Genomic DNA, 21780 nt, shown 5'->3' with positions numbered 1-21780 from the left:
TACTTATGTAATAAGACTGATATCCATCACTGGAAGTAGCCAGGGTTTTCAAAAAGAACAACGCTTAAACAATATAAGTATGGTAGATACTTGTACTTTCCGATTTTGAACGGGTAACTTAATAACTTACAATTAAGGAAAATGTAGGATTTTCCTAGGGTAAACATCAATATTTTATAAACAGATGGTTTATTTATCAACTAACGAATATTCATATTTCTTCCATAACTCCTTGGTTTATGCGTGACTAGTATGAACCAAGAAGTCATAGAAGAAATGGGTTTAATCATGCTTTTCATAAGAATATATGAGATTTTCTTGAGGAACACTTTCAACAGATATCAAAGGATCATTTTACTTAAGGTTTATGCATTTAATACACCAGATAATATAAGGTTTTTTTTGGAGAAAGATATCACACTTTTCAAAAGAATTGAGAACCGTCTTTCTAAAACAAAATGCTTATGAACTCACCAGCTTTATGCTGATACTCTTTCAAAACTTACTTGTATTCTCAGGGCTCTAGTAGACAGATACACCCCCGAAGCTTTTGAGAAGACTGCCTATTATCGTACTGCGACTCCTGTCGTCTTCTGTATCTACGTTGATGTTTGAATTTGAAATGTCTAAAATACTTATGTAAAACTTATACTTATTAATGCAATGGTTGACTGTACTTTGATTCCTATAATGCATGTGTTATGATACTTACATGACGTCATCCACCCCCAAACGTTTCCGCCGTTCCGGTTTGGTGGTGTGACAGATTGGTATCAGAGCATTGTTTATAGTGAACTCAATATATCAATCATAAAAGATATACAACTATAAACACATTGGGATAAAAACACTCTGACCAAGAATTATACTTTAAAAATATATCAATAATTTATAAAAGTATAAATATATTCAGAATATGTATATACTAGAACAAGAATCACAAGAAGAACAAAACAAAAGTATTTTGGGTGTTGGACACTGTGGTTAAACCTGGGCAGTTATGTAATCATGTCTAGGGTCAATATAGCCTGATCAACTATATTTATTCGAGACATGACCAACATGTGCTTGGGAGTGAGTGTGGTGTTGCAGCAAGCCTAAAACTTACCAAGTATATATACATCAGATATCGGTAGGACAAAAACATACAACTTAAAATACTATAGGAGTATTTTAGCTAGAGTCGAATATAGTATAGAAATTCATTCCAAGTGTTGCTACATATTCCTTCTTAGCGATAGTTACTTGCAATAGTAACCCTCCTCTATATATCGCTTAGTAGAACACTTTAAATTTCAAAATGAGATATATCTTGTTTCATATATCTTGATTTAAATTTAGGGGACTTATCATCCTTTTCTTCCTGGTTGTTCTAGAACAAGATGCCTCCCTGAAGAAGACCCGTCAGAAGGAACGACGACACTCCGCCACCACCACCCCCTCACTTTGATCTTGTTATGTTCCAGGCAGCAGTTACAGCCGCCGTGACTGTAGCAATGGCACAAGTAAACTCTGGTGGATCCGGAGGTGGTACTCAGAACCTCGGTGATCAGGGACATCAAAAGGAGTGTTCCTACAAAGACTTCAGGAATGCAAAACCCAGATCCTTCGATGGAAATGGAGGTGTTATTGCCCTGACTCGATGGTTCGAGAAGATCGAATCCATCTTCCAAATTTGCGTCTGTTCCGAAGCAAACAAGGTGAAGTTCGCCGCCTGCACCTTCACCGACAGAGCATTGACCTGGTGGAACGGTCAAGTCAAATCCCTAACCCTGCCAGTGGCTAATGCCATGGGTTGGGAAAGTCTGAAAGAACTGATGCTCGCCGAATACTGCACAAGAGGAGAGGTGCAAAAGTTAGAGCACAAACTCTGGAACCTAAAGATGAAGGGTTCCGACATTGCTGCCTACACCGCTAGATTCTGCGATCTGGCTCTTCTCTGTCCGGGAATGGTCACCCCGGAAAGCAAGAAGATTGAGAGGTACATCTGGGGACTGACGCCCCCAACCAAAGGAAATGTTTTGGCTGCTAGTCCTACTACATTTGATAGCGCCAGGTGTCTCGCACAGACTTTGATAGATCATGGGGTCGATCTTGATGAGGTAACAGCCGCTCCCGAACCACAAAAGGAGAGTGGAGGGAAGAAGAAGAAATTCTGGAACAAACGAAAGGGCCAGTTCTCACAGGAGCCCGCCAAGAAACAACAAACAGTGGCAGTCCACGCTGCTACTACTCCTGCTGCAGTTCCCGTTACTCCAACAACTCCCAGCCGCTATGCTGGAGATCTACCTCTGTGCAACAAGTGCAATTACCTTCATCATGGGCAGTGCCGAGAGATGTTGTGCACCAGTTGTGGTAAAAAGGGGCACACAGCTCGATTCTGCAAGGCACCAGTCCAACCAACCAATCAGGCTCCTGGACCGGGCGCTGGTCAAGCCTCTTATGGCTGTGGAGAGGTTGGGCACTTCAAAATAAGTTCCCCCAAGGCAATAACAGCTGCCAACACAGGACGGGTGGTAGCTATGGTCCAGGAGGAAGCAGTCGCTGATCCTACCATTGTTACGGGTGCGTTCCTCCTTGACAACTCTTATGCATGCATTCTTTTCGATTCTGGTGCGGAGAGGAGTTTTGTTAGTCATGGATTCAAACATCTACTCAAATGTAAATCCCAACCTTTAACTAAAACATTTACCGTCGAGATGGCTAACGGAAAGAAAGAGAGCACCAACGACATATTCGTAGGCTGTACTCTTACCCTAGACGATCATTCCTTTCCCATCGATCTTATGCCAGTTTCCATAAAGAGCTTCGATGTCATAATCGGCATGGATTGGTTGAGCCCCAATCGTGCTGATATCCTTTGCTATGAGAAAGCTATCCATCTCAATCTTCCCTCTGGCGAATCCCTCACTATTTATGGTGATAAACTCAGTTCGAACCTTTGTATCATTTCATGCATCAAAGCCCAGAAGTATATGTGGAAGGAGCGCCATGCATTCCTAGCTCATGTTGTTGACGAAAAGCAAAAAGTTAAATACCTCGAGAGCATCCCCGACGTCTGCAACTTTTCTGACGTCTTCCCCGAAGATCTTCTAGGAATTCCTCCCGAGCTCCAAGTCGAGTTTCGTATCGACTTAATCCCCGGAGCTACTCCTGTAGCTAAATCTCCCTATCGTCTAGCGCGGGCGGAAATGCAAGAGTTATCCAGCCGGCTCAATGAGCTAATCAGCAAAGGATTCATAAGGCCGAGCTCCTCACCCTGGGGAGCCCCGATCTTATTCGTGAAGAAGAAAGATGGATCCTTTTGGATGTGCATAGATTACCGAGAACTGAACAAGCTTACCATGAAGAACCGTTATCCCTTACCCATAATCGACGACCTCTTCGACCAACTTCAGGGAGCCAGTTACTTCTCAAAGATAGACCTAAGATCAGGGTACCATCAGTTGCGGGTTCACGAGAATGATGTTCCCAAGACAGCATTCCGAACTCGTTATGGACACTACGAGTTTGTAGTGATGGCCTTTGGTCTAACCAACGCACCGGCAATATTCATGGACCTGATGAATCGGGTGTGCTGTCCTTTCCTAGACAAGTTCGTGAGCATGTTCATTGACGATATACTTGTCAATTCGCGGAGCGAAGATGATCATAAACAACACTTGAGACTAGTGCTAGAAACATTAAGGGCGGAGAAACAATATGCAAAATTCTCAAAGTGTGAGTTCTGGATCAGGAAGGTAACTTTCCTTGGTCATGTGGTTAGCGAGGAAGGCATACACGTGGACCCTTCCAAAATCAAAGGGATTGAGAATTGGTCAGCACTAAAGACACCCACAGAAATCCGCCAATTCTTGGGTCTCGTTGGCTATTATCGCAGGTTTGTCCAAAACTTCTCCAAAATCGATAAGCCATTAACCACCCTGACACAGAAAGGTGTAACCTTTAGTAGGGGAGAAAAGCAAGACACTGCGTTTCAAACATTGAAGCAGGCCCTATGCAGAGCACCTATCTTGTCCCTGCCCGAAGGGACGGAAGACTTCGTTGTCTACTGTGACGCATCCAATCAGGGCCTAGACTGTGTTCTCATGCAGCGAGGAAATGTTATCGCCTATGCCTTGAGGCAGCTGAAAACACACAAAGTCAATTACACAACTCACGATCTAGAGTTGGGAGCAGTGGTCTTCGCGTTAAAGATCTGGAGACATTATCTCTACGGAACCAAGTGCATTGTATTCACTGAACATAAAAGCCTACAACATATCTTCGATCAGAAAAAGTTAAACATGAGGCAGTGGCGATGGGTAGAGCTACTCAGCGATTACGAGTGCGAAATACGCTACCATCCTGGCAAGGCCAATGTGGTACCAGTTGCCCTCAGCCGAAAGGAGTATTCAGGTCGTAAGGTGAAGGCATTGTCAATGACCATTCAGTCCCAATTATCCATGCAAATCAGAGAGGCTCAGCTGGAAGCCTTAAACCCAGAGAACATGACGGATGAAGCCTTGCGGGGAATGAAAAAGAACTTAGAGGTCAAGGGAGACGTTGTTTACGATTTCATGGACCGTATTTGGACCCCGAAGTACGGTGGTTACAGAGAAGTTGTCGTGAACGAAGCTCACAAGACTAGATACTCCATTCACCCAGGTTCAGATAAAATGTATCTGGATCTCAAACGACTATATTGGTGGCCGAACATGAGAGCAGAGATCGCTACTTTCGTGGGCAAGTGCCTGACTTGCACCAAGGTGAAGGTAGAATATCAAAAGCCCTCAGGTTTACTTCAGCAGCCAAAAATACCTGAGTGGAAGTGGGAAATGATTACAATGGATTTTATCACTAAGTTACCAAGATCTCCGAGTGGGCACGATGCCATTTGGGTAATTGTCGGTCGGCTGACTAAATCCGCCCACTTCCTACCAATCAAAGAAAACTACAAAATGGATAGACTCACACGAATATACATTCGAGAAATAGTTCGCCTTCATGGCGTACCTGTATCCATTATCTCCGATCGAGATAGCAGGTTTAGAAGCTGGTAAATTAAAAAATTAATGACAAATATCAAGATTTCTTTGTGATGTTGCGTTGGGTAGTCTCATGGTTTATAATTTATATTAATATTAACATATGGTAGCTATATTAATTAAGCAAATTAAGCTATTACAGTGAAGCCGTTAGGTGAGTCGGTTGCATTGACTGGATGACAAAATAAAATAATAATACCTGGGCAAAGTTAATGAGTCCCACATCGCCTCAAACAAAGCAAACAGAGAATGTTGAGTAGGTTCAAAACGGAAGGCTTTTCGCTTACGGAAATTTGATACCTTTCTCGGCCTTTTGGCTAAGATCAAGTGTAGTATCTGTTCTTATCAGTTTAATATCTGATATGTGGCTCATCGGCCCACTCGATATTAATCTTATTTTTATGGGGAAAGATCCGACACAATAGCTTGATATTGGGGTCTTTGAGTGTCGCCTTGACGTTGCACTATTGCCTTGGCATGACGCATCCCTCCAAATCCAAAGTTTAAGCTTAGCTTTTCTAATGCATCCATGCTGGCCACTTCCACTAAAGTTATAAGCACTTAAGGAGAGTTGCAGCAGGTACCATTGACCCTTGTAGTTTACCATGATTAATTAATAATCCAGATGACTTGTACGCTCCATGCCTGAGGTCATCCCATATACCCTGCACCAAAGAAGAAAACTGAGCAAGAACCAATTCAGTTTGTGAGTTAAAGAAAACTATGATATTAACATCAATAGCAAGAACCAGTTCACTTTTCCAACTGCAGGCTGCCCAAAAATGCTAGATAGAGTTGCCATGCATATCACTGATTGCAGCAATCCATACTATCAAAACCTCACAAAAAATGATAAAACAAGTATAAATTCACAAGGGATGCATCATGCATGGGAATCGATTTGTCACCTTCAACGCCAAACTCTTCCATCAGGTTACCATTTGTCCGGTATTCATTCCCCACCCTTGGTATTATCAAAACCACACAATCATTTCAGCCATCAACTAAGAAACCAGGATCCCGTTTCATAAAGTAATGAAGATTTTGTGGCTATTGAGTTCACCAAAATGTCCAAATATGTAAAACCGGGAGTTTAACTGCAAACCCGGTGGAACATATGTCATACAAGGTCCTCATATCAAGTATAGAGCTTCACGACTAAAAATAGAGAATCATTAAAAACGATGGACGATCAAGACAAAATCTTAGTTGTCTCTTTGAGCCTAAGCCTGAGATATAAGATACAAAGTTGCAACTACATTATTGTCGATTATCTAATTATAATTTTCACAAATAATGACAGAGAACGATTTTGGTAAGTTTTTTCGATTTCAAACAAAAATTTTCCAAACGATTTCAAACACATTTTTTTCGATTTTGGTAAGTTCAAACATAATTTTTTTCGATTTCAAACACAACTTTTTCGATTTCAAACACAATTTTTTCGACTTTAAACTAAATTTTTGACCAGCACCCTTTCAATTTTGTTAAGTCTTCTTTGTGTTTTTACGAATTTACCCCTGCCCATGTCACTTCCTCCGAGATTTTCCAATTTATCATAGCTGAACGAGTTCCGCAGAGACCCTTCCTATGGAAATCATGGTCATTTTATGATAGTTGCAATTTTTTGGTCATTTTCTTCAACCACACCTTCTTTTGTGGTCATTTGTTGATTTTCCCTACCTTTTTTCTCTTAAATTGCCAATAATTTTACCTATAAATATGTTTATAATCCGTTCCTTAAAAACATTTATTTACCCCAAGTGTTCTTTTGCTTAATAAATCTACACTATACTGTACATAGGTAGACTCTACAAAAAAGTATTTTCTTTGATGAAAGTGTGTATGTCCAAAAACACTACCTACATATCGCACCCCTGTAAATGCTGGGGAATAACTTTATAAGCCAAACCAAAAGCTCTAGAACAAAATCCCTTGAATAAGTGTAAGTGTCTATAAAATGAATTGGTTGATAAATATTATCACATGTGTATTTTTCACACAAAAACGATGCTTCATTCTAGATGCCAAAGCGGCTATAAATACAAGTAAGGTGAAAGGGAAATAGAAAATAAACAAGAAAATAGGAAACTAGAAACTACCAAAGCAAAGGATAACAAAAGATAACTCCTAAAGCAAAAGATAATAGTTGTTGACCAAGTACAACACACGTGCATAGACCATGTGTTCATGTGCACATCTTGCTGATCCAACTTTATTTTGAATTCTTTATTAAAAGCAATTACCAATCTCCAACAAACCCTCCCTCAAACTAGACATTGAAGTTTTGTTTGTCTTCAAGTGAACACATTCCCAACCTTTTTCTCAGCTTCACAAAGACATCTCGATGCAGTGGTTTGGTAAATATATTTGCCACCTGTTCCTTAGTTCCAACATGTTGCAGCTCAACAGTTCCATCACCAACCAAGTCACGAAGAAAATGATACCTAACCTCAATATGCTTGCATTTGCCATGAAAGGCTGAGTTTTTTGAAAGCTTGATGGTGGAAGTGTTATCACACTTGATCACTGTACTGCTTTGCTGCTTCATTCCAAGCTCCTCAAGAATTCCTCGAATCCGCATAAATTGACAGGAACATGCTACAACTGCCATGTACTCTGCTTCCGTAGAAGATAACGCAATTGTGCTCTGTTTTTTTGATGACCAAGCGACAGCAGCTCCATCCCACAACACCAGGTACCCAGACGTACTTTTCCGGTCATTTTGATCCCCAGCGAAATCACTGTCGGTAAACACTTCCATTTTGCCACTTCCTCCTTTTTTGTACCATATACCATAATCCAACGTTCCTTGAAGGTATCACACACCCTTTTTGCAGCTGCAAAGTGAGCCTCTGTTGGTCTTGGTCTTGGTCTGGACATGAACCTACTGACATAGCTTACCACAAACTGGATATCTGGCCATGTGGTTGTGATGTACATCAAACTTCCCACCAAACTCTTGAATAACATTTCATTCACAGGTTCTCCCTCTTCCAACTTCAACTTGCAACCAGGAACAATTGGATTCACAACTGCGTTGCAATCCAACATGTTAAAACGGGTCAGAATTTCAACTGCATATTTTTGCTGCGACACATGAATTTCAGCTGGAGTTTGAAACACCTCAATTCCCAAGAAATATCTCATCTTTCCCAGATCTGTCATCTCAAATTCACCTTTCATAGAACACTTGAATCTTCCAACATTCTTTCATCATTCCTTGTGTACTACAAATCATTAACATATATATTTACAAACAACCATTTGCCATATGATGTTTTCTTGATAAACAAATTGTGTTCAAATTTGCTCCTTGTAAAGCCTTCTTTAATAAAATACGCTTCAATACGGCTAAACCAAGCCCTGGGGGCTTGTTTAAGTCCGTACAAGGCCTTTTGAAGTTTGTACACCTTATGCTCACTGTCTTTAACCACGTATCCTTGTGGCTGCTGCACGTACACGTCTTCTTCCAGTGTTCCATAAAGAAAAGCGGACTTAACGTCCATTTGATAAATATTCCAACCATTTTGAGCAGCTAATGTGACAACCGGGAACTTCTATTTTGTACATCTATTCAATTCAATCAATGTTGAACTCGTTTTTGTTATCTTCTAGCACTGTTTAAGGGTTCGTTTAAGTGTTCTAAGCTTGAGTACAACCAAGGTTGAGATTAGGGATGAGTTATCAAAGTCGTAAAGTAGCTAATCGGGCCATACACTCCTTTTGGAGGAGTGTACGGTCGTACACATGGGTGTACGGCCGTACACATGGGTGTACGACTGTACACCCCCTTATGGTCGCACACCCACCCCTATATATATAAGTGGACCTCATTTCCTTCATTCCTTTCTTCTCTTGGTTGCACACTACTCCCTTTCTCTCAAGCTTACTCAACCGTGAACCCTCCAAGGCTTCAAAAACGTGAGTATTCCATCCTCTAGCTTGTTATACTTGAAAGACCTCTTGATCTAAGCCTTGATTCTTCAAGTTTCATCATGTTCTTCATCCCTTGAAGAGTACGGCCGCACACCTTTATAAGGTTGGCCGTACACCCCTTAAAGGCTCTCCAAAGTGAGAGTTTGACCCTTATCTTCCAGTTGGACATGAACCTAGCCTTGATTCATCTTAAATTTGACAACTTTATCATGATCATGAAGGGTGTACGGCCGCACACACCTCTTAGGGTCGTAAACCCACTTTGATGATATTTATTGGCCTCAAACTTGCATCACAACTAAGCATGGGACCTAGAACACTCTTTGGATGCTAGTTAGAACCTTGGAAGCACCTAATAAGCACATCTCATCATGAGTGTACAGCCATACACTCATGGACCGTACACACCCTTACGGGTGGCCGTACACCTCCCTCAATCAATCGCATATGGTTCTAACACTTAGTTCTAGTGTTTCCAAGTCCTTAGGGTGGTTTCCTATCATGTCTAGTCGTGAAATACCCTAATTTGAATCATATATGTGTTATTACATGTTAAATAGGATCCAATTGTGTTCGAGGCTTCACTTGACACTCAGCATCTCATACCGATCTTTCATTCAAACTACTCACTCGAGGTGAGTTCATACCCCTACATTTTCCGAGTTTTTAATGTTTTCAGGGGGGATACAAGTAAAAGCACAAGTAATCTTGTGTTCGAATATATTATTTTGTTTAATATATTTCCATTATTGATATACATCGAATATAGGAATCAGTTTTACAAAACGTGTTAGGATACAAACCTTGCAAAAACAGTTTTCAAAACTAAGGAAATGAAATTATGAATCATGAAACAAAAGATATTACTTTGTAAGGATTCATGTTGATAACAAAAAGGGTTTTTCCTGTATTATTACTTGTAAAGTCGTTAATCTAATTGGAGACACGTCCTTGGGCGCTTACAAACTTAACTAAGTGGAGGACTACCCCTTATGAACCAGAGTCTCCTCGAAGGAGAGCGTGATTTTTGTGTATAGACGTATGCGGGACTGACTATCCCGCACCTTGCTGCTAGCTACAGTAGGACCGGCAGGTCTACGGGTGACAAAGTCATAAAGGATACTGGTGCCCGATTCGCGCCATATCAAGTTAATGTATGGTCATAAAGCTCGCAATGTAGATAACAACGATGCATTTACGTAATAATAGATCAAACGCACGAACTTTAGAGTTAATAACTAAGTGATCACAGAAGGGTATTAACAACACTTTCAGGATTCAGATCACCAGGTTTTTAACGAGTCTTACATATGTAATAAGATTGATATCCATAACTGGAAGTAGCCAAGGTTTTCAAAAAGAAAAATGCTTAAACAATATAAGTATGGTAGATACTTGTACTTTCCGATTTAGAACGGGTAACTCAATAACTTACACTTAAGGAAAATGTAGGATTTTCCCAGGGTAAACATCAGTATTTTATAAACAGATGGTTTATTTATCAACTAACGGATATTCATATTTCTTCCATAACTCCTTGGTTTATTCGTGACTAGTATGAACCAAGAAGTCATAGAAGAAATGGGTTTAATCATGTTTTTCATAAGAAAATATGGGATTTTCTTGAGGAACACTTTCAACAGATATCAAAGGATCATTTTACTTAAGGTTTATGTATTTAATACACCAGATAATATAAGGTTTTTTTGGAGAAAGATATCGCACTTTTCAAAAGAACCGAGAACCGTCTTTCTAAAACAAAATGCTTATGAACTCACCAGCTTTATGTTGATACTATTTCAAAACTTACTTGTATTCTCAGGGCTCTAGTAGACAGGTACACCCCCGAAGCTTTTGAGAAGACTGCCTAGTATCGTACTGCGACTTCTGTTGTCTTCTGTATCTACGTTGATGTTTGAATTTGAAATGTCTAAAATACTTATGTAAAACTTATACTTATTAATGCAATGGTTGGCTGTACTTTGATTACTATAATGCATGTGTTGTGATACTTACATGATGTCATCCACCCCCGAACGTTTCCGCCGTTCTGGTTTGGGGGTGTGACAACTAATGCAATCATCAAACGAATCGTGTCCATCCTAACAACTGGGGAATATACTTCTACATAATCAACCCCAAATTCTTGTCCATACCCCCTTACAACCAACTTTGCCTTGTGTTACTCAATATCTCCCTTTTCATTAAGTTTGGTTTTAAAAAGCCACTTAACTCCGATACATTTGGCTCCCTTACGTAGGTCTACCAATCGCGAGGTCTGATTCCTTTCTATTGCTTGAATTTCAAGATCCATAGCCTTCTTCCATTTGTCTTCCTTGACTACATCTTCATAGTAAATAGGATCTTGATTGATAAGATCAGCAATGTTCACCATATCATCGTCCGAATCTAGATCTAGTTCATCACCAGCAAAATAATCATGCAGGTAAGTGGGACGTCTTCTCACCCTTTGTTGTCTTCCCTCCCCGAATGTTGGGATGTTGGGACCAGAAACTGAGATCACCGGGCTGGAATCACCATTTAGCTCATCATGTTCAACTTCGTTATATTGTTCAAAAGAATTTCCATTCACAAACTCATACTCTTCATCAATAAAGTCATAATCTCCCTAAGTAATTTCTTTGTCATCATCACCTTCTTTAGGTTGACTCCAATTCCAAGACTTATGTTCTTCAAAGATGACATCTTTGCTCACAATCACTCTCATTGTTTGTGGATCAATCAGCCGATACGCCTTTGATTCTTCACTCATTCCTGTTAAAATACAAACAAAGCTTTTGTGATCAAGTTTAGTTCGTTTTTCTTTAGGCACATGAACATGAACTAAGCAGCCCCAAACACGAAAGTGATGAACTGTTGGCTTGCTTCCACTCCAGGCTTCTTGGGGGGTTATGTTTGAGAGAGCTTTAGTCGGGCATCTGTTAAGCACATAGAAACTCCACATTGCTGCTTCCACCCATAACTTTTTTGGCATATTTTTGGCTGCTAACATTGTTACTACCATGTTGGTGACCGTTCGATTCTTTCGCTCAGCAACCTCGTTTTGCTGGGGATGAAAGCTAGTTGTAAGTTGCCTCTTAATTCCATGTTCTAAGCAAAACTTTTTAAAGGCGTCCGATAGGTACTCCCCACTACGATTTGTTCGAAGGGCCTTAACAACTTTTCCTGTCTCGGTCTCAACCTTCTTCTTGAATTGTTTAAAACTTTCAAGAGCTTGCGACTTCTCTGTTAACAAGTACACCCAACCCTTGCGACTGTAATCATCAATGAAACTCAAGAAGTACCTGTTACCTGTGTGTGATGGATGTTATATTGGCCCACAAATATCTGAGTGTATCAATTCCAAGATCTCTCCTGCTCGCCACTTACTTGCCTTTGGAATCGCTTCCTTGGTTTGCTTTCCTATCATACAGTCTTCACATATGTTTTTATTGATAGGAAATCGAGGCAAATCACGAACCATACCTTTCCTTTGAAGTGTCTCCATACTTGTGTTGCTGAGATGCCCCATTCGTTCATGCCATAACCTAGGATTATCTTCATCACTGGTGTACATACACCCGTTTGTTTTCTGTTTAGTGACAACATCATTTTCCTCAATGATGGGAAACATTCGATTCATGCTCATGTAGCTCTGAAAGATCAAGCCTTTTTCTTGATGAAAAGCCTTACAAACATTCACTTGAAAAAGAAAGGACAATCCCTTTTGTTGGAGCTGCCCTACACTGAGTAGATTGTTCTTGACGTCTGGAACATAATAAACATCCTTAATCACATATGTTTCTCTATTCAATAACAGCTTCACACTTCCTTTTCCACCAACCATCATATGTGAGTTGTTTCCAAGCTTAACAGAATTCGAAAACCCTGAATCAAGATCAATGAATCTGTCTTTGTTACCACACATGTGGTTTGGGCAGCCAGAGTCCAAAAACCACAACAAGCCTTTGTTCTTGCCACATGTATCAGCCATACACACACTCTCCTCCATGTTTATCTCAGCGATAAGAATGACTTCCTCATTCTCATCAAAACCCGCATAATTAGCCTCCTTTGAGTAAGGGCATTCATAAGAATAATGCCCCAACTTCTGCCTTCAAGGCCTGATCATCCTTTTTTTCAATCTTCTTGAATTTCTGCTCTCATGAACCACCAAGGTACTCTGCAGCTCTTCTATGGACATCTCTTCAACATTCTTTGACTCTTCAATTGAGACCACCACATATGTATACTTGTCGGTCAGGGTTCTGAGAATCGTTTCAACAATCTTGACGTCCTGTATCAGTTCTCCATTGCTTCTTATCTGATTGGAAACTGTCAACACCCTACCAAAGTATTATGTGATAGTCTCGTTTGTCTTCATCTCAAGGACTTCGAAGTCTCTTCGAAGCTTTTGTAAAATGGATCTTTTCACTCGTTCGTTTCCTGCAAATCTCTGCTTCATGGAGTCCCACACAGCTTTGGAGGTTTTTCTATCTAGAATTTGCTCAAACGTAACCGGATCGATTGCCTGATACAAGTAGTGCTTGACTTGCAAATCTTCATTCACAGCTCTTCCAACTTTTTCTTTTCTGCTTCACTTTGAGCAATCCCAACTGCCGGTTCTCTAATTCCTGGATCAATCAGGTTCCACACCTGTTTTGCACGCAACAAGTTCTCCATCATTTCACTCCAATGCTCATAATGGCCATCAAAGACTGGTACCTTCATCTTATCGTCATTCATCATCGTTACTCTCTCTTTAGTGATCGAAATTTGCTCTGATACCGAATGATAAATATTATCACAGGTGTATTTCTCACACAAAAACGATGCTTCATTCTAGATGCCAAAGCGGCTATAAATACAAGTACGGTGAAAGGGAAATAACAAATAAACAAGAAAATAGGAAACTAGAAACTACCAAAGCAAAAGATAACAAAAGATAACTCCTAAATTTTGCAAAACCCATCGTTTGCCCCAAACAAAACCCATCGTTTGCCAAAAATTTTCATGGCTTGTAAAATGAAGTATGAGCTGTAACATATATGGTCGTACCAAATCCATTAGGTCTTACATATTTTGAATAGGTTTCACATTGTCTTTAAAACACCTTGTAAAGTTGTACCAAAGGTGTTGATACTCCCTCTCTCTCTCTCTTTTCTTTTTTTCAAAAATAATGGTTGTTGCCCATTTTCAAGATTCACACTCTTTTTAGTCAACTTAGGGACCAATTTCAATGATTAAGAACCCTCATAGGATACTAGAAATATTGATCCAAAACAAATTTCTACTTGCAATAACACAAAAATCATTAAATCTAACAATTTCTTCATTTTTCAACATCTTAGCACATCTAGTTACATTCCTTAATAGATTTAGCAATACATTCCAATCACAAATCGAAAATCTATATGTTTTCCAATCGATTCTTCTACCGTTAGAGACAATATCTCTAATTGATTATCAATCTCCCATGATATTTGATCCAAAATTTGGTGATTTACTCTATGTATTAAGCGCCATATTTGCCAAACATTTTTGCACATACAAGGATTATATTAAATTATTAGGATGAAAATTGATCTATTTGGTCTTAAAAAATATATTTTGCATCAATTGGGGGCGATAAGGAGTACGATAAGACATACACCATACTCAACATCAACAAAGTTGGTAAAGGTTAGTTTTAAAATGGTTTCAAATACATATGCTTGTTGTCCCATGAGAATTACAAACTTTCAATAGGTTTGGATAAATTTAACGAATGAAATCATGCTTTGTTCACCTTAGCTAATGCATAATCATTTGATGGCCAGAGTTAAGAGATTTTGCCGGAACTTTTTGGTTTAGCCAGCAATAGATGGATTTGGTTGTTTCTGATAGTGATTATTGTATTTTACTGTTTCTAACAATTGTATGGTATTTGAGATGTTGAATACAAAGTTATCAAATTATAAGCTTTCTTTCTTTTACCTGAAACTCTAGAACATTATGAAAGGTCGGATTCCTTATATTCTTTCCAACTATATAAGATAAATAAAATAATAACTCTCTATTCTCCTTTTCCCTTTCCCTATTATTCTTTTCGGCCCCTTTCTTTGAACAAAACATGAGAACACAATGTCAAGGCATATATAGTTTTTAATTATCAGTTTTACTATTAGCAGAAATATAACTGATCCCCAGTTTACACATGGAATATCAATTTTCAGCGAAATGGTCGAGTCGTGGTCAAAGATAAGGCGGTTTTATGCCATGGATGCGCACGGGTAGTTGTGCATAACAATACGTACGTGAAAAAGTGTTATCATAAGTGACAATTTTTGTATAGAGAAAGAAGCATGAAATATTGATTAGAGCAAAGCGTGATTGTACATATAAGCAACATATATATTGCAAAATAATTATTTTGCGTGAAGGGACGATAAAGGAATCGGGTAGATGTAGCTGAGTGTCACTTTTGCAGGCCTTGAAGCACAACATCGTCCAAGGGCATCACCAAGATTTTTTGCATCGTCTTGAGAAGCATGGAGGTGATAGTCTGATATATAATATATTTTGTTTATTTGGTAAAGTAATAGCAGGGATGAAATGCAAGCAAGTATTATATGGGTTGATGATGAGTTGAGATTGAGTGTGGCAAGTTGTGTTTTTGTGATTAGGATATATATAAATAAGGTAAAGCATGAAGTTAGAGATGCAGTACGTAGAGTTGTATATGTAAGTTTGGCAAAGAATTAAGAATAGGAATCCATCCCACATCTTATATGTAAGTTTGGCAAAGAATTAAGAATAGGAATCCATCCCACATCGGAGGGTGAAAAAAAGAAAAGTGAAGGTAGTTGTTGGATAAAAAGTGAGGGTAGGGGAACCGAAAAGTCACTTACCTGGACGGGGTCTTTGGGCGATCAAGAAGGTCCATGGCCTAGGTTGGTGATCTCTATTGCACATTACGGAGAGGTGCCTGTCTAAGGTCGGCCCAAGTTGGTCGAACCTACGTCATAATATGTGTTAGCAGGGGCTGCGTTCGCGCGGCCCCTACCTATACTCTAGTTTTAAGGTTATTATAAATATATATTTCCAAACGGACGTCTTGTCTTTGTTGGTGTATGTGATATATATTATATAAGAGGGAGTTCAAAGCCAAAAAAGAAACCCGTGCGTAATTTCTGTTGATTCAGATTTGGTTAGGCCCATGCATAGTTTCTGTTGACTCAGATTTGGATAGGTTGCATCGATCATAGTCAAGTAACAAATCATCCCCATCATCAAGTGGTTATGAGGATAGGATACATATATACCTGTCTCTCCTTAGAAACATTAAACCTGAAAATAACAAATAAATAGAATAGGTAACTTGGATTAGAAGCTGGTAAATAAAAAAATTAATGACAAATATCAAGATTTCTTTGTGCTGCTGCGTTGGGTAGTCTCATGGTTTATAATTTATATTAATATTAACATATGGTAGCTATATTAATTAAGCAAATTAAGCGATTGCAGTGAAGCCATTAGTTGAGTCGGTTGCATGCATGTGACTGGATGAGAAAATAAAATAATAATACCTGGGCAAAGTTAATGAGTCCCACATCGCCTCAAACAAAGCAAACAGAGAATGTTGAGTGGGTTCAAAACGGAAGGCTTTTCGTTTATGGAAATTTCATACCTTTCTCGGCCTTTTGGCTAAGATCAAGTGTAGTATCTGTTCTTATCAGTTTAATATCTGATATGTGGGCCATCGGCCCACTCGATATTAATCTTATTTTTTATGGGGAAAGATCCGTCACAATAGCTTGCTATTGGGGTCTTTGAGTGTCGCCTTGGCGTTGCACTATTGCCTTGGCATGGCGCACCCCTCCAAATCCAAAGTTTAAGCTTAGCTTTTCTAATGCATCCATGCTGGCCACTTCCACGCACTAAAGTTATAAGCACTTAAGGAGAGTTGCAGCAGGTACCATTGACCCTTGTAGTTTATCATGATTAATTAATAATCCAGATGACTTGTACGCTCCATGCCTGAGGTCATCCCACATACCCTGCACCAAAGAAAACTGAGCAAGAACCAATTCAGTTTGTGAGTTAAAGAAAACTATGGTATTAACATCAATAGCAAGAACCAGTTCACTTTTCCAACTGCAGGCTGCCCAAAAATGCTAGATAGAGTTGCCATGCATATCACTGATTGCAGCAATCCATACTATCAAAACCTCACAAAAAATGATAAAACAAGTATAAATTCACAAGGGATGCATCATGCATGGGAATCGATTCGTCACCTTCAACGCCAAACTCTTCCATCAGGTTACCATTCGTCCGGTATTCATTCCCCACCCTTGCTATTATCAAAACCACACAATCATTTCACCCATCAACTAGGAAACCAGGATCCCGTTTCGTAAAGTAATGAAGATTTTGTGGCTATTGAGTTCACCAAAATGTCCAAATATGCAAAACCGGGAGTTTAACTGCAAACCCGGTGGAACATATGTCATACTAGGTCCTCATATCAAGTATAGAGCTTCACGACTAAAAATGGAGAATAATTAAAAACGACGGACGATCAAGACAAAATCTTAGTTGTCTCCTTTAGCCTAAGCCTGATATATAAGATACAAAGTTGAACAGGTTACGCCATCACCCTTCGCGAGGGCACCGCTCCAATTAGCGTTTGCCCCTACCGCTATCCCCATGCACAAAAGGATGAGATCGAGAAGCTAGTCCATGAAATGCTCAACGTAGGTATAATTCAGCCGAGTACTAGCCCTTTTTCGAGCCCGGTTTTGTTGGTGAAGAAAAAAGACGGAAGTTGGAGGTTTTGTGTGGATTATCGAGCACTTAATAAAGCAACCGTTCTTGATAAATTTCCAATTCCAATCATAGATGAGATACTCGACGAATTACATGGAGCTACTATCTTTTTCAAGCTTGATCTTAGATCAGGGTATCACCAAATTCGCTGAAGGTCGGGCATGTTCCAAAAACTGCTTTCTGCACTCATGAAGGACATTACGAGTTTCTGGTCATGCCGTTCGGGTTAACCAATGCGCCCGCTACATTACAATCTTTGATGAATATGTTTTTCCATTGTTTCCTAAAAAGAAAGTCGGCTCTCCCAAAATTTGAAGGATTCAAGACATGCATTTTTTCATGTCCAAAAATTAGTGTCACAACGAAAAAAATAAAAGCACAGAGGACACTTATCATAAAATGTGTGTCGTGTAGGCAGGTCGTTTTATAAGTTTTTTATGAAAGGCGCGTTCTCCATCTTTTAACAGCTAAGGGGGGAAATGAAATCTCAAAAATTAAACACACCGCCTTGTCTCTGCTCCCTTGTTTCCACCGGTCGGAAACCCCTTTTCCTTTCCATGGGTTGACCTATTTCATCAAGCTATGTGGATCGAATTCCATGGCCGCTTTGAAATATATTGTTATGCTTTGAAACCGGATCCAATCATACCTTCTCCCAACCATGTCTACAATATCTAGAGGCCTCATCTCTTATCAATATGGTTATATGGCCAGCGATTATAAATGGGGAGCTAGGGCGTTATTCATTCTCCCTTTCGTATTTTTGATGTTGATGTTGATCAAAGTGCTGCATCTCCTCATTTTCCTCCTTCTGATGTGAAATCCTCGACCGAAGAAACACTAATAGCATTGTGCGGCAGTCAATCTTTCTCCCTTTCGTCTTTTTGGAGCTTTGCAGCCATGGTATCTGGTACTTTCTTAGATGTTTAACGTTTCTCTTAATCTATGTAATTGTTATTACTTTATATTGACATTTTATTAAAATTTTAGTTTCTTAGCCTTAAAAACCAATGTAATTACTCTATTTTGACATTGTTTTTACTCTAATCTAACTATATATTTTCCTCTTTGCGGTGTTGAGAATCTTATCCGGCTAACATATTTCTTCATTTTAGAAACTAAGGGTTTGTGGTAGGTTCAGTTACTGCTGAATATCGAACAACCGGTAGCCATGGTGGGTTTGCCTTTGTTTATTTTTAAATTACATCAGTAATTCATAGAGTTCTTCTTGACGCTTTGTTTTCCTATCAATGTATCTTTCATTTTAACTTATTTCAATTTTTTGGCATACTTATTACTAAAAGTTTGACTTTTAAGTTCTATATTAAGTTTTCTTACGATTACTTACACCAAATTTGATTTTTATACATAATAATCAAAGCCTTTTAAGTGTTAATAATCAATTTAAAATTTCATTTATTTTCACTTCTTTTGACGTGTAGGAATATTTACTTATAAAACACCAATGATGTATTATAGTGTGATGCATATTTCAAAACTATGAAGCAACTTATAAGCAAATAAAAAAAATCTGTTTTTTTATTTACAAATGGGTTTGTTTCCCTATTGGTGTTTGTGTTGATCATATGGTATAGCCTTACTGTTTTAATAACCGGATGCTACAACAATTACATTCAGACATTTCAGATACCAAAACTGCTATCTAGTCATTTAATTTAAAATTTCGGGCATTTGGTGATAGATGGCGTTATACAAAGTGCAGTAGAGCAAAAAGATGGAAGAAACTAGAAATGTGGCATTAAAGGATGTAAGATCTGCCTTGAACTAACTTTTCCTTTTTTGATTTGGTTTATTTTGTTGTCCTCTTTTTCTTGTGAGGGACTAATATAATCTTCTTTTGATATGGTTTATCATCAATGCAAGGGTAGCAGGAAACAAGGAAGAACATGGACCTCTTTCAAAAAAAAAAAAAAGGAAGAACATGGAAGTGGGTGATACATATGTGGGATAAGTTTATTTCTATCCGTATAACTTAAAGCGAACTTCACTTATTTTAGAGTAATTTGTAATTTCTAGTAAATAAAATTGTAATTTTTTAAAATCATTTCATTCTTTAAAAAACGATTTGGGTAATGAAAAGCTACATAACAAAACATGGGTAATATTGACTAAAGTCTAATTGTTTCTCAAACATATGGGAATTGGGATGGTTTTGGTTGTTAGTAAAGAACTATTGTAACAGGTGCTTTGTTTCCTTTATCAATGTCTATCATAATGAGTTTGCAGAAAAAGTTTTTGTCCAAATGGATGATACCCATCCTACCCTCTGCATTCATGAGCTGATGAGATAATTGATGGATTTGAAGGGCATTGACTGGAAAGTAGATTGGGATATTACCGAAAGGTATTTCTTACATGCACAACCTGCTAGATGCATCTTTCTTTTGCCATTTTTTTCGAATATAATAAATGCTTAGATGGGTTTTTCTACAAATAGATACCAATATTGATAATTGTTTTCTTAGTTTAACAACACTTGTAAAACTTGATCCATTTTGTAGGTAGAACTTCCCGTGGAAACAACTATAGGAACTTGTTTCTTACAACACTACATAGGGTCCATCCTATGCTTATTTGAAGCTAGATCTACACAAACTCAAGGTTCTTTTTGTTTCCCTATAGATCTTTATTTATTTATTCTTATAGGGGTAATAAAAAGTCAAAATTAACATAGGAAAATTTGGTAAATTATCCAATTGTAGGTGAATGAGGACGAGAATTACCTTTTGTGATAATGACTTCAGATGACATATGCAAAAACATTACAACTTTAAAAGTCAAATTCTTACTTTAGGATGAAATCTACACAAGTAAAACTTTTAAAACGGGTAATTGCTTCACATTTGGGTATTCCTTTTGCTACAGTAGAAGGGCATAATTGGCATTGTAAATTCATTGTACCATGTTTCAGGAAAAGGTTGCTTGCTTGGCTGATAATGATGCTAGGCTTGCTGTAGATCCAAATAATAATGATTCTAAAAGTGTATTTAAAGGCATACAACCTTCCGTTTTGTTATTTTCCATTCCTTAGGTAGGGGTATATTTCTTCATTGATCATGGAATGGAATATAAAATTGCCATATAATGTTAATGTTCTTTGTATCGCTCTGTTAGACAGCAAGGGAGAAATCAGTGGCTTCATTTACATCTCTTCACGATGAAATCTTTTTGTGTAATGATGTTGTAGCTTGTGGACTTGACATTCTAGGCACTGATTGCATAGGGCAGATACACATGAATGGAATCATTAATTACATTCACAGATCTTGTTTGGGTGACATATATGAACGAAAGAATTTTCATATGAACTCAAACAAAAAAGTCAAACATAATAAAAGCACATTAGAACTCAATAAGTTTAATAACAAAATTTATATTTTTAACTTTTATAAAAACAAAAATTTACTAATATCTTGAGGTTTCATATAATCTTTTATTCTTGAGTCCCTATTATTTGTTTTTGTTACGCGTTTGGTCCCTGTCTTACCTAAAAAGACTATTTTGCCATTAATTTTTTAATTTAATTGAATAAACACCCCCCCAACCCTATCTCCTCACCTTACCTTACCTACCCCACCATTTTTCTTATTTAAATAATAGTCTTTTTAGGTAAGACAAGGACCAAGCATGTAACAAAAACAAACAGTATGGACCAAGCGCGTAACAAAAACAAACAGTAGAGACCTTCTGAGTTAAAAAAATAAGTTAGGGACCAAACGTGCAAATTACCCCAAACCACAGGGACCATTCGTGTAATTTACTCTTTATTCTTTATTAGTTTGAAGCAAATGAATACTTGTTGTATCATATTTAAGAAACTGAGGGATATCATTCATTAATTGCTTCTAATGATTTACATCTCAATAATAGATTTATTTCACTTATTAGTGTCAAATAAGTATTTTTCACTCATTAGATTTGAACAACTCGCATGTTTTTGTGTAATAAAGTTAAATTCTCTCTCTTTGTTGAATGACACAAA

The 21780-nt window shown here is 38.3% G+C and overlaps 1 long non-coding RNA gene and 3 other non-coding genes across 4 annotated transcripts; all 4 read left to right on the top strand.

Moving 5' to 3' along the window:
- Positions 1 to 5323: 5323 nt before the first annotated feature.
- Positions 5324 to 5518, top strand: LOC145110030 (U2 spliceosomal RNA). Its single transcript, XR_013709425.1, has one exon. It is a non-coding gene; the product is annotated as a U2 spliceosomal RNA (small nuclear RNA).
- A 1246-nt stretch (positions 5519 to 6764) lies between these two features.
- Positions 6765 to 10961, top strand: LOC145168665 (uncharacterized). Its single transcript, XR_013741991.1, has 3 exons — positions 6765 to 7725; positions 9527 to 9601; positions 10789 to 10961. It is a non-coding gene; the product is annotated as an uncharacterized LOC145168665 (long non-coding RNA).
- Positions 10962 to 15848: 4887 nt separating this feature from the next.
- On the top strand, positions 15849 to 16010 carry LOC145110632 (U1 spliceosomal RNA). The gene has a single exon (XR_013709997.1). It is a non-coding gene; the product is annotated as a U1 spliceosomal RNA (small nuclear RNA).
- A 621-nt stretch (positions 16011 to 16631) lies between these two features.
- On the top strand, positions 16632 to 16827 carry LOC145110668 (U2 spliceosomal RNA). The gene has a single exon (XR_013710031.1). It is a non-coding gene; the product is annotated as a U2 spliceosomal RNA (small nuclear RNA).
- The last annotated feature ends 4953 nt before the right edge of the window (positions 16828 to 21780 follow it).

The sequence above is a fragment of the Lactuca virosa genome, chromosome 4 (assembly GCF_052849685.1).
Source record: "Lactuca virosa cultivar CGN04683 chromosome 4, Lactuca_virosa_CGN04683_v6, whole genome shotgun sequence".
NCBI classification, from domain to species: domain Eukaryota; kingdom Viridiplantae; phylum Streptophyta; class Magnoliopsida; order Asterales; family Asteraceae; genus Lactuca; species Lactuca virosa.
This window is presented reverse-complemented; position numbering and strand designations above follow the sequence as displayed.